Genomic DNA, 14,568 nt, shown 5'->3' on the forward strand with positions numbered 1-14,568 from the left:
CAGTAATCCACCAGAATTGTGGTATCTTTCAAGTATTTTATGTGATCTTTCACACAAGACATCTAGTGGCCCTTTTGGGTTCTTCTGATTTTTACAGGTGTCTGTAATTATCTCTGTCCCTCTGTGTGACCTAATCTCAAGTCAAAAACATGAAATAATTCAATACAATTATTTTCTAATAAAGAAAGGTATGGAATAATTGGAAGGCAGAGTTAACTGAAAATAATACCATTGTTGATTAGATGCTTTTTTCATTAATTCAGCTATTTTCTCTTGAACCAAATGGTCTATCCATTAGAAACTCATGGACAATATCATATATAAAAAATGTATACTATTTATGAATACATCTTTTACAATTATTACCAAAGTTACTGGTAATACCAGTAGCTTTGCAACCCTAAGCCTGATGGATGGAGAGTAAAAGCCTTTCAGTGCTGATGTGCTTGATGTGATGAATTGTGTCTAGCCAGTGCCCTCTTGTGCTTGTGTTAATATGTGCATCCCATTCCTATGATAAATCACAATTTGATTGAATATCACATCAAGAAAGATACTGTACATTTAGGAGATACTGTACAAAAATCACAGTCTCTAGGCTGACATGCAACTGTAGGCACTATCTTTATGGACATGTCAAAGAATAGACAGATAGACATGTCTAGTTCAGTGGGACTGACAGATAGACATGTCTAGTTCAGTGGGACTGACAGATAGACATGTCTAGTTCAGTAGAACAGACAGATAGACATGTCTGGTTCAGTAGGACAGACAGATAGACATGTCTAGTTCAGTAGGACAGACAGAGACATGTCTAGTTCAGTAGAACAGACATGTCTAGTTCAGTAGGACAGACAGAGAGACTTGTCTAGTTCAATAGGACAGACAGATAGACATGTCTAGTTCAGTAGGACAGACAGAGAGACATGTCTGGTTCAGTAGGACAGACAGATAGACATGTCTAGTTCAGTAGGACAGACAGAGAGACATGTCTAGTTCAGTAGGACAGACAGAGAGACATGTCTAGTTCAGTAGGACAGACAGAGAGACATGTCTAGTTCAGTAGGACAGACAGAGAGACATGTCTTGTTCAGTAGGACAGACAAAGAGACATGTCTAGTTCAGTAGGACAGACAAAGAGACATGTCTAGTTCAGTAGGACAGACAAAGAGACATGTCTAGTTCAGTAGGACAGACAGAGAGACATGTCTAGTTCAGTAGGACAGACAAAGAGACATGTCTAGTTCAGTAGGACAGACAGAGAGACATGTCTAGTTCAGTAGGACAGACAGAGAGACATTTCTAGTTCAGTAGGACAGACATGTCTAGTTCAGTAGGACAGACAGAGAGACATGTCTAGTTCAGTAGGACAGACAGAGAGACATGTCTAGTTCAGTAGGACAGACAAAGAGACATGTCTAGTTCAGTAGGACAGACAAAGAGACATGTCTAGTTCAGTAGGACAGACAAAGAGACATGTCTAGTTCAGTAGGACAGACAGAGAGACATGTCTAGTTCAGTAGGACAGACAGAGAGACATGTCTAGTTCAGTAGGACAGACAGAGAGACATGTTTAGTTCAGTAGGACAGACAGAGAGACATGTCTAGTTCAGTAGGACAGACAGATAGACATGTTTAGTTCAGTAGGACAGACAGAGAGACATGTCTAGTTCAGTAGGACAGACAAAGAGACATGTCTAGTTCAGTAGGACAGACAGATAGACATGTCTAGTTCAGTAGGACAGACAAAGAGACATGTCTAGTTCAGTAGGACAGACAGAGAGACATGTCTAGTTCAGTAGGACAGACAGAGAGACATGTCTAGTTCAGTAGGACAGACAGAGAGACATGTCGAGTTCAGTAGGACAGACAGAGAGACATGTCTAGTTCAGTAGGACAGACAGAGAGACATGTCGAGCTCAGTTGGACAGACAGAGAGACATTTCTAGTTCAGTAGGACAGACAGAGAGACATGTCTAGTTCAGTAGGACAGACAGAGAGACATGTCTAGTTCAGTGGGACTGACAGATAGACATGTCTAGTTCAGTAGGACAGACATGTCTAGTTCAGTAGGACAGACAGATAGACTTGTCTAGTTCAGTAGGCCAGACATGTCTAGTTCAGTAGGACAGACAGAGAGACATGTCTAGTTCAGTAGGACAGACAGAGAGAAATGTCTAGTTCAGTAGGACAGACAGATAGACATGTCTAGTTCAGTTGGACAGACATGTCTAGTTCAGTAGGACAGACAGGGAGACATGTCTCGTTCAGTAGGACAGACAGAGAGACATGTCTAGTTCAGTAGGACAGACAGAGAGACATGTTTAGTTCAGTAGGACAGACAGAGAGACATGTCTAGTTCAGTAGGACAGACAGATAGACATGTTTAGTTCAGTAGGACAGACAGAGAGACATGTCTAGTTCAGTAGGACAGACAAAGAGACATGTCTAGTTCAGTAGGACAGACAGATAGACATGTCTAGTTCAGTAGGACAGACAAAGAGACATGTCTAGTTCAGTAGGACAGACAGAGAGACATGTCTAGTTCAGTAGGACAGACAGAGAGACATGTCTAGTTCAGTAGGACAGACAGAGAGACATGTCGAGTTCAGTAGGACAGACAGAGAGACATGTCTAGTTCAGTAGGACAGACAGAGAGACATGTCGAGTTCAGTAGGACAGACAGAGAGACATGTCTAGTTCAGTAGGACAGACAGAGAGACATGTCGAGCTCAGTTGGACAGACAGAGAGACATTTCTAGTTCAGTAGGACAGACAGAGAGACATGTCTAGTTCAGTAGGACAGACAGAGAGACATGTCTAGTTCAGTGGGACGGACAGATAGACATGTCTAGTTCAGTAGGACAGACATGTCTAGTTCAGTAGGACAGACAGATAGACTTGTCTAGTTCAGTAGGACAGACATGTCTAGTTCAGTAGGACAGACAGAGAGACATGTCTAGTTCAGTAGGACAGACAGAGAGAAATGTCTAGTTCAGTAGGACAGACAGATAGACATGTCTAGTTCAGTTGGACAGACATGTCTCGTTCAGTAGGACAGACAGAGAGACATGTCTAGTTTAGTAGGACAGACAGCGAGACATTTCTAGTTCAGTAGGACAGACAGGGAGACATGTCTAGTTCAGTAGAACAGACATGTCTAGTTCATTAGGGCAGAGATGTCTAGTTCAGTAGGACAGACAGAAAGACATGTCGAGTTCAGTAGGACAGACAGATAGACATGTATAGTTCAGTAGAACAGACATGTCTAGTTCAGTAGGACAGACAGAGAGACTTGTCTAGTTCAATAGGACAGACAGATAGACATGTCTAGTTCAGTAGGACAGACAGAGAGACATGTCTGGTTCAGTAGGACAGACAGATAGACATGTCTAGTTCAGTAGGACAGACAGAGAGACATGTCTAGTTCAGTAGGACAGACAGAGAGACATGTCAAGTTCAGTAGGACAGACAGAGAGACATTTCTAGATCAGTAGGACAGACAGAGAGACATGTCTAGTTCAGTAGGACAGACAGAGAGACATGTCTAGTTCAGTAGGACAGACAGAGAGACATGTCGAGTTCAGTAGGACATACATGTCTAGTTCAGTAGAACAGACATGTCTAGTTCAGTAGGACAGACAGAGAGACATGTCGAGTTCAGTAGGACAGACAGAGAGACTTGTCTAGTTCAATAGGACAGACATATAGACATGTCTAGTTCAGTAGGACAGACAGAGAGACATGTCTAGTTCAGTAGGACAGACAGAGAGACATGTCTAGTTCAGTAGGACAGACAGAGAGACATGTCTAGTTCAGTAGGACAGACAGATAGACTTGTCTAGTTCAGTAGGACAGACAGAGAGACATGTCTAGTTCAGTAGGACAGACAGAGAGACATGTCTAGTTCAGTTGGACAGACATGTCTAGTTCAGTTGGACAGACATGTCTAGTTCAGTAGGACAGACAGAGAGACATTTCTAGTTCAATAGGACAGACAGAGAGACATTTCTAGTTCAGTAGGACAGACAGAGAGACATGTCTAGTTCAGTAGAACAGACATGTCTAGTTCAGTAGGACAGAGATGTCTAGTTCAGTAGGACAGACAGAGAGACATGTCGAGTTCAGTAGGACAGACAGATAGACATGTCTAGTTCAGTAGGAAAGACATGTCTAGTTCAGTAGGACAGACAGAGAGACATGTCTAGTTCAGTAGGACAGACAGATAGACATGTCTATTTCAGTAGGACAGACAAAGAGACATGTCTAGCTCAGTAGGACAGACAGAGAGACATGTCTATTTCAGTAGGACAGACATGTCTAGTTCAGTAGGACAGACAGAGAGACATGTCGAGTTCAGTAGGACAGACAGAGAGACATGTCTAGTTCAGTAGGACAGACAGAGACCCATGTCTAGCTCAGTAGGACAGACAGAGAGACATGTCTAGTTCAGTAGAACAGACATGTCTAGTTCAGTAGGACAGACAGAGAGACATGTCGAGTTCAGTAGGACAGGCAGATAGACATGTCTAGTTCAGTAGAAAAGACAGAGAGACTTGTCTAGTTCAATAGGACAGACATATAGACATGTCTAGTTCAGTAGGATAGACAGAGAGACATGTCTAGTTCAGTAGGACAGACAGATAGACTTGTCTAGTTCAGTAGGACAGACAGAGAGACATGTCTAGTTCAGTAGGACAGACATGTATTGTTCAGTAGGACAGACATGTCTAGTTCAGTAGGACAGACAGAGAGACATGTCTAGTTCAGTTGGACAGACATGTCTAGTTCAGTAGGACAGACAGAGAGACATGTCTAGTTCAGTAGGACAGACAGAGAGACATTTCTCGTTCATAGGACAGACAGATAGACATGTCTGGTTCAGTAGGACAGACAGATAGATAACATGTCTAGTTCAGTAGAACAGACATGTCTAGTTCAGTAGGACAGACAGAGAGACATGTCTAGCTCAGTAGGACAGACAGAGAGACATTTCTAGTTCAGTAGGACAGACAGAGAGACATGTCTAGTTCAGTAGGACAGACAAAGATACATGTCGAGTTCAGTAGGACAGACAGATAGACATGTCTAGTTCAGTAGGACAGACAGAGAGACATTTCTAGTTCAGTAGGACAGACAGAGAGACATGTCTAGTTCAGTAGGACAGACAAAGATACATGTCGAGTTCAGTAGGACAGACATGTCTATTTCAGTAGGACAGACATGTCTAGTTCAGTAGGACAGACAGAGAGACATGTCTAGTTCAGTAGGACAGACAGAGAGACATGTCTAGTTCAGTAGGACAGACAGAGACCCATGTCTAGCTCAGTAGGACAGACAGAGAGACATGTCTATTTCAGTAGGACAGACATGTCTAGTTCAGTAGGACAGACAGAGAGACATGTCGAGTTCAGTAGGACAGACAGAGAGACATGTCTAGTTCAGTAGGACAGACAGAGACCCATGTCTAGCTCAGTAGGACAGACAGAGAGACATGTCTATTTCAGTAGGACAGACATGTCTAGATCAGTAGGACAGACAGAGAGACATGTCGAGTTCAGTAGGACAGACAGAGAGACATGTCTAGTTCAGTAGGACAGACAGAGACCCATGTCTAGCTCAGTAGGACAGACAGAGAGACATTTCTAGTTCAGTAGGACAGACAGAGAGACATGTCTAGTTCAGTAGGACAGACAGAGAGACATGTCTAGTTCAGTAGGACAGACAGAGATACATGTCGAGTTCAGTAGGACAGACAGAGAGACATGTCGAGTTCAGTAGGACAGACAGAGAGACATGTCGAGTTCAGTAGGACAGGCAGATAGAATTGTCTAGTTCAGTAGGACAGACAGAGATACATGTCGAGTTCAGTAGGACAGACAGAGAGACATGTCTAGTTCAGTAGGACAGACAGAGAGACATGTCGAGTTCAGTAGGACATACATGTCTAGTTCAGTAGGACAGAGATGTCTAGTTCAGTAGGACAGACAGAGAGACATGTCTAGTTCAGTAGGACAGACAGAGACCCATGTCTAGCTCAGTAGGACAGACAGAGAGACATGTCTATTTCAGTAGGACAGACATGTCTAGATCAGTAGGACAGACAGAGAGACATGTCGAGTTCAGTAGGACAGACAGAGAGACATGTCTAGTTCAGTAGGACAGACAGAGACCCATGTCTAGCTCAGTAGGACAGACAGAGAGACATTTCTAGTTCAGTAGGACAGACAGAGAGACATGTCTAGTTCAGTAGGACAGACAGAGAGACATGTCTAGTTCAGTAGGACAGACAGAGATACATGTCGAGTTCAGTAGGACAGACAGAGAGACATGTCGAGTTCAGTAGGACAGACAGAGAGACATGTCGAGTTCAGTAGGACAGGCAGATAGAATTGTCTAGTTCAGTAGGACAGACAGAGATACATGTCGAGTTCAGTAGGACAGACAGAGAGACATGTCTAGTTCAGTAGGACAGACAGAGAGACATGTCGAGTTCAGTAGGACATACATGTCTAGTTCAGTAGGACAGAGATGTCTAGTTCAGTAGGACAGACAGAGAGACATGTCGAGTTCAGTAGGACAGACAGATAGACATGTCTAGTTCAGTAGGAAAGACATGTCTAGTTCAGTAGGACAGACAGAGAGACATGTCTAGTTCAGTAGGACAGACAGATAGACATGTCTATTTCAGTAGGACAGACAAAGAGACATGTCTAGCTCAGTAGGACAGACAGAGAGACATGTCTATTTCAGTAGGACAGACATGTCTAGTTCAGTAGGACAGACAGAGAGACATGTCGAGTTCAGTAGGACAGACAGAGAGACATGTCTAGTTCAGTAGGACAGACAGAGACCCATGTCTAGCTCAGTAGGACAGACAGAGAGACATGTCTAGTTCAGTAGAACAGACATGTCTAGTTCAGTAGGACAGACAGAGAGACATGTCGAGTTCAGTAGGACAGGCAGATAGACATGTCTAGTTCAGTAGAAAAGACAGAGAGACTTGTCTAGTTCAATAGGACAGACATATAGACATGTCTAGTTCAGTAGGATAGACAGAGAGACATGTCTAGTTCAGTAGGACAGACAGATAGACATGTCTAGTTCAGTAGAACAGACATGTCTAGTTCAGTAGGACAGACAGATAGACATGTCTAGTTCAGTAGAACAGACATGTCTAGTTCAGTAGGACAGACAGAGAGACATGTCTAGCTCAGTAGGACAGACAGAGAGACATTTCTAGTTCAGTAGGACAGACAGAGAGACATGTCTAGTTCAGTAGGACAGACAAAGATACATGTCGAGTTCAGTAGGACAGACATGTCTATTTCAGTAGGACAGACATGTCTAGTTCAGTAGGACAGACAGAGAGACATGTCGAGTTCAGTAGGACAGACAGAGAGACATGTCTAGTTCAGTAGGACAGACAGAGACCCATGTCTAGCTCAGTAGGACAGACAGAGAGACATGTCTATTTCAGTAGGACAGACATGTCTAGATCAGTAGGACAGACAGAGAGACATGTCGAGTTCAGTAGGACAGACAGAGAGACATGTCTAGTTCAGTAGGACAGACAGAGACCCATGTCTAGCTCAGTAGGACAGACAGAGAGACATTTCTAGTTCAGTAGGACAGACAGAGAGACATGTCTAGTTCAGTAGGACAGACAGAGAGACATGTCTAGTTCAGTAGGACAGACAGAGATACATGTCGAGTTCAGTAGGACAGACAGAGAGACATGTCGAGTTCAGTAGGACAGACAGAGAGACATGTCGAGTTCAGTAGGACAGGCAGATAGAATTGTCTAGTTCAGTAGGACAGACAGAGATACATGTCGAGTTCAGTAGGACAGACAGAGAGACATGTCTAGTTCAGTAGGACAGACAGAGAGACATGTCGAGTTCAGTAGGACATACATGTCTAGTTCAGTAGAACAGACATGTCTAGTTCAGTAGGACAGACAGAGAGACATGTCGAGTTCAGTAGGACAGACAGAGAGACTTGTCTAGTTCAATAGGACAGACATATAGACATGTCTAGTTCAGTAGGACAGACAGAGAGACATGTCTAGTTCAGTAGGACAGACAGAGAGACATGTCTAGTTCAGTAGGACAGACAGAGAGACATGTCTAGTTCAGTAGGACAGACAGATAGACTTGTCTAGTTCAGTAGGACAGACAGAGAGACATGTCTAGTTCAGTAGGACAGACAGAGAGACATGTCTAGTTCAGTTGGACAGACATGTCTAGTTCAGTAGGACAGACAGAGAGACATGTCTAGTTCAATAGGACAGACAGAGAGACATTTCTAGTTCAGTAGGACAGACAGAGAGACATGTCTAGTTCAGTAGAACAGACATGTCTAGTTCAGTAGGACAGAGATGTCTAGTTCAGTAGGACAGACAGAGAGACATGTCGAGTTCAGTAGGACAGACAGATAGACATGTCTAGTTCAGTAGGAAAGACATGTCTAGTTCAGTAGGACAGACAGAGAGACATGTCTAGTTCAGTAGGACAGACAGATAGACATGTCTATTTCAGTAGGACAGACATGTCTAGTTCAGTAGGACAGACAGAGAGACATGTCTAGTTCAGTAGGACAGACAAAGAGACATGTCTAGCTCAGTAGGACAGACAGAGAGACATGTCTATTTCAGTAGGACAGACATGTCTAGTTCAGTAGGACAGACAGAGAGACATGTCGAGTTCAGTAGGACAGACAGAGAGACATGTCTAGTTCAGTAGGACAGACAGAGACCCATGTCTAGCTCAGTAGGACAGACAGAGAGACATGTCTAGTTCAGTAGAACAGACATGTCTAGTTCAGTAGGACAGACAGAGAGACATGTCGAGTTCAGTAGGACAGGCAGATAGACATGTCTAGTTCAGTAGAACAGACAGAGAGACTTGTCTAGTTCAATAGGACAGACATATAGACATGTCTAGTTCAGTAGGATAGACAGAGAGACATGTCTAGTTCAGTAGGACAGACAGATAGACTTGTCTAGTTCAGTAGGACAGACAGAGAGACATGTCTAGTTCAGTAGGACAGACATGTATTGTTCAGTAGGACAGACATGTCTAGTTCAGTAGGACAGACAGAGAGACATGTCTAGTTCAGTTGGACAGACATGTCTAGTTCAGTAGGACAGACAGAGAGACATGTCTAGTTCAGTAGGACAGACAGAGAGACATGTCTAGTTCAATAGGACAGACAGAGAGACATTTCTAGTTCAGTAGGACAGACAGAGAGACATGTCTAGTTCAGTAGAACAGACATGTCTAGTTCAGTAGGACAGAGATGTCTAGTTCAGTAGGACAGACAGAGAGACATGTTGAGTTCAGTAGGACAGACAGATAGACATGTCTAGTTCAGTAGGAAAGACATGTCTAGTTCAGTAGGACAGACAGAGAGACATGTCTAGTTCAGTAGGACAGACAGAGAGACATGTCTCGCTCAGTAGGACAGACAGAGAGACATGTCTAGTGCAGTAGGACAGACAGAGAGACATGTCGAGTTCAGTAGGACAGACAGAGAGACATGTCGAGCTCAGCAGGACAGACAGAGAGACATTTCTAGTTCAGTAGGACAGACAGATAGACTTGTCTAGTTCAGTAGGACAGACAGAGAGACATGTCTAGTTCAGTAGGACAGACAGAGAGACATGTCTAGTTCAGTAGGACAGACATGTCTAGTTCAGTAGGACAGACAGAGAGACATGTCTAGTTCAGTAGGACAGACATGTCTAGTTCAGTAGGACAGACAGAGAGACATGTCTAGTTCAGTAGGACAGACATGTCTAGTTCAGTGGGACTGACAGATAGACATGTCTAGTTCAGTAGGACAGACCTGTCTAGTTCAGTAGGACAGACGTGTAGTTCAGTAGGACAGACATGTCTAGTTCAGTAGGACAGACAAAGAGACATGTCTAGTTCAGTAGGACAGACAGATAGACATGTCTAGTTCAATAGGACAGACAGAGAGACATGTCTTGTTCAGTCGGACAGACAGAGAGACATGTCTAGTTCAGTAGGACAGACAAAGAGACATGTCTAGTTCAGTAGGACAGACAGAGAGACATGTCTAGTTCAATAGGACAGACAGATAGACATGTCTAGTTCAATAGGACAGACAGAGAGACATGTCTAGTTCAGTAGGACAGACAGAGAGACATGTCTAGTTCAGTAGGACAGACAGAGAGACATGTCTAGTTCAATAGGACAGACAGAGAGACATGTCTAGTTCAGTAGGACAGACAAAGAGACATGTCTAGTTCAGTAGGACAGACAGATAGACATGTCTAGTTCAGTAGGACAGACAGAGACCCATGTCTAGCTCAGTAGGACAGACAGAGAGACATGTCTAGTTCAGTAGAACAGACATGTCTAGTTCAGTAGGACAGACAGAGAGACATGTCGAGTTCAGTAGGACAGGCAGATAGACATGTCTAGTTCAGTAGAAAAGACAGAGAGACTTGTCTAGTTCAATAGGACAGACATATAGACATGTCTAGTTCAGTAGGATAGACAGAGAGACATGTCTAGTTCAGTAGGACAGACAGATAGACTTGTCTAGTTCAGTAGGACAGACAGAGAGACATGTCTAGTTCAGTAGGACAGACATGTATTGTTCAGTAGGACAGACATGTCTAGTTCAGTAGGACAGACAGAGAGACATGTCTAGTTCAGTTGGACAGACATGTCTAGTTCAGTAGGACAGACAGAGAGACATGTCTAGTTCAGTAGGACAGACAGAGAGACATTTCTCGTTCATAGGACAGACAGATAGACATGTCTGGTTCAGTAGGACAGACAGATAGACATGTCTAGTTCAGTAGAACAGACATGTCTAGTTCAGTAGGACAGACAGAGAGACATGTCTAGCTCAGTAGGACAGACAGAGAGACATTTCTAGTTCAGTAGGACAGACAGAGAGACATGTCTAGTTCAGTAGGACAGACAAAGATACATGTCGAGTTCAGTAGGACAGACATGTCTATTTCAGTAGGACAGACATGTCTAGTTCAGTAGGACAGACAGAGAGACATGTCGAGTTCAGTAGGACAGACAGAGAGACATGTCTAGTTCAGTAGGACAGACAGAGACCCATGTCTAGCTCAGTAGGACAGACAGAGAGACATGTCTATTTCAGTAGGACAGACATGTCTAGATCAGTAGGACAGAGAGAGAGACATGTCGAGTTCAGTAGGACAGACAGAGAGACATGTCTAGTTCAGTAGGACAGACAGAGACCCATGTCTAGCTCAGTAGGACAGACAGAGAGACATTTCTAGTTCAGTAGGACAGACAGAGAGACATGTCTAGTTCAGTAGGACAGACAGAGAGACATGTCTAGTTCAGTAGGACAGACAGAGATACATGTCGAGTTCAGTAGGACAGACAGAGAGACATGTCGAGTTCAGTAGGACAGACAGAGAGACATGTCGAGTTCAGTAGGAGAGGCAGATAGAATTGTCTAGTTCAGTAGGACAGACAGAGATACATGTCGAGTTCAGTAGGACAGACAGAGAGACATGTCTAGTTCAGTAGGACAGACAGAGAGACATGTCGAGTTCAGTAGGACATACATGTCTAGTTCAGTAGAACAGACATGTCTAGTTCAGTAGGACAGACAGAGAGACATGTCGAGTTCAGTAGGACAGACAGAGAGACTTGTCTAGTTCAATAGGACAGACATATAGACATGTCTAGTTCAGTAGGACAGACAGAGAGACATGTCTAGTTCAGTAGGACAGACAGAGAGACATGTCTAGTTCAGTAGGACAGACAGAGAGACATGTCTAGTTCAGTAGGACAGACAGATAGACTTGTCTAGTTCAGTAGGACAGACAGAGAGACATGTCTAGTTCAGTAGGACAGACAGAGAGACATGTCTAGTTCAGTAGGACAGACAAAGATACATGTCGAGTTCAGTAGGACAGACATGTCTATTTCAGTAGGACAGACATGTCTAGTTCAGTAGGACAGACAGAGAGACATGTCGAGTTCAGTAGGACAGACAGAGAGACATGTCTAGTTCAGTAGGACAGACAGAGACCCATGTCTAGCTCAGTAGGACAGACAGAGAGACATGTCTATTTCAGTAGGACAGACATGTCTAGATCAGTAGGACAGACAGAGAGACATGTCGAGTTCAGTAGGACAGACAGAGAGACATGTCTAGTTCAGTAGGACAGACAGAGACCCATGTCTAGCTCAGTAGGACAGACAGAGAGACATTTCTAGTTCAGTAGGACAGACAGAGAGACATGTCTAGTTCAGTAGGACAGACAGAGAGACATGTCTAGTTCAGTAGGACAGACAGAGATACATGTCGAGTTCAGTAGGACAGACAGAGAGACATGTCGAGTTCAGTAGGACAGACAGAGAGACATGTCGAGTTCAGTAGGAGAGGCAGATAGAATTGTCTAGTTCAGTAGGACAGACAGAGATACATGTCGAGTTCAGTAGGACAGACAGAGAGACATGTCTAGTTCAGTAGGACAGACAGAGAGACATGTCGAGTTCAGTAGGACATACATGTCTAGTTCAGTAGAACAGACATGTCTAGTTCAGTAGGACAGACAGAGAGACATGTCGAGTTCAGTAGGACAGACAGAGAGACTTGTCTAGTTCAATAGGACAGACATATAGACATGTCTAGTTCAGTAGGACAGACAGAGAGACATGTCTAGTTCAGTAGGACAGACAGAGAGACATGTCTAGTTCAGTAGGACAGACAGAGAGACATGTCTAGTTCAGTAGGACAGACAGATAGACTTGTCTAGTTCAGTAGGACAGACAGAGAGACATGTCTAGTTCAGTAGGACAGACAGAGAGACATGTCTAGTTCAGTTGGACAGACATGTCTAGTTCAGTAGGACAGACAGAGAGACATGTCTAGTTCAATAGGACAGACAGAGAGACATTTCTAGTTCAGTAGGACAGACAGAGAGACATGTCTAGTTCAGTAGAACAGACATGTCTAGTTCAGTAGGACAGAGATGTCTAGTTCAGTAGGACAGACAGAGAGACATGTCGAGTTCAGTAGGACAGACAGATAGACATGTCTAGTTCAGTAGGACAGACAGAGAGACATGTCTAGTTCAGTAGGACAGACAGATAGACATGTCTATTTCAGTAGGACAGACATGTCTAGTTCAGTAGGACAGACAGAGAGACATGTCTAGTTCAGTAGGACAGACAAAGAGACATGTCTAGCTCAGTAGGACAGACAGAGAGACATGTCTATTTCAGTAGGACAGACATGTCTAGTTCAGTAGGACAGACAGAGAGACATGTCGAGTTCAGTAGGACAGACAGAGAGACATGTCTAGTTCAGTAGGACAGACAGAGACCCATGTCTAGCTCAGTAGGACAGACAGAGAGACATGTCTAGTTCAGTAGAACAGACATGTCTAGTTCAGTAGGACAGACAGAGAGACATGTCGAGTTCAGTAGGACAGGCAGATAGACATGTCTAGTTCAGTAGAACAGACAGAGAGACTTGTCTAGTTCAATAGGACAGACATATAGACATGTCTAGTTCAGTAGGATAGACAGAGAGACATGTCTAGTTCAGTAGGACAGACAGATAGACTTGTCTAGTTCAGTAGGACAGACAGAGAGACATGTCTAGTTCAGTAGGACAGACATGTATTGTTCAGTAGGACAGACATGTCTAGTTCAGTAGGACAGACAGAGAGACATGTCTAGTTCAGTTGGACGGACATGTCTAGTTCAGTAGGACAGACAGAGAGACATGTCTAGTTCAGTAGGACAGACAGAGAGACATGTCTAGTTCAATAGGACAGACAGAGAGACATTTCTAGTTCAGTAGGACAGACAGAGAGACATGTCTAGTTCAGTAGAACAGACATGTCTAGTTCAGTAGGACAGAGATGTCTAGTTCAGTAGGACAGACAGAGAGACATGTTGAGTTCAGTAGGACAGACAGATAGACATGTCTAGTTCAGTAGGAAAGACATGTCTAGTTCAGTAGGACAGACAGAGAGACATGTCTAGTTCAGTAGGACAGACAGAGAGACATGTCTCGCTCAGTAGGACAGACAGAGAGACATGTCTAGTTCAGTAGGACAGACAGAGAGACATGTCGAGTTCAGTAGGACAGACAGAGAGACATGTCGAGCTCAGCAGGACAGACAGAGAGACATTTCTAGTTCAGTAGGACAGACAGATAGACTTGTCTAGTTCAGTAGGACAGACAGAGAGACATGTCTAGTTCAGTAGGACAGACAGAGAGACATGTCTAGTTCAGTAGGACAGACATGTCTAGTTCAGTAGGACAGACAGAGAGACATGTCTAGTTCAGTAGGACAGACATGTCTAGTTCAGTGGGACTGACAGATAGACATGTCTAGTTCAGTAGGACAGACCTGTCTAGTTCAGTAGGACAGACGTGTAGTTCAGTAGGACAGACATGTCTAGTTCAGTAGGACAGACAAAGAGACATGTCTAGTTCAGTAGGACAGACAGATAGACATGTCTAGTTCAATAGGACAGACAGAGAGACATGTCTTGTTCAGTCGGACAGACAGAGAGACATGTC

The sequence above is a fragment of the Oncorhynchus keta genome, chromosome 10 (genome assembly GCF_023373465.1).
Source record: "Oncorhynchus keta strain PuntledgeMale-10-30-2019 chromosome 10, Oket_V2, whole genome shotgun sequence".
NCBI lineage: Eukaryota > Metazoa > Chordata > Actinopteri > Salmoniformes > Salmonidae > Oncorhynchus > Oncorhynchus keta.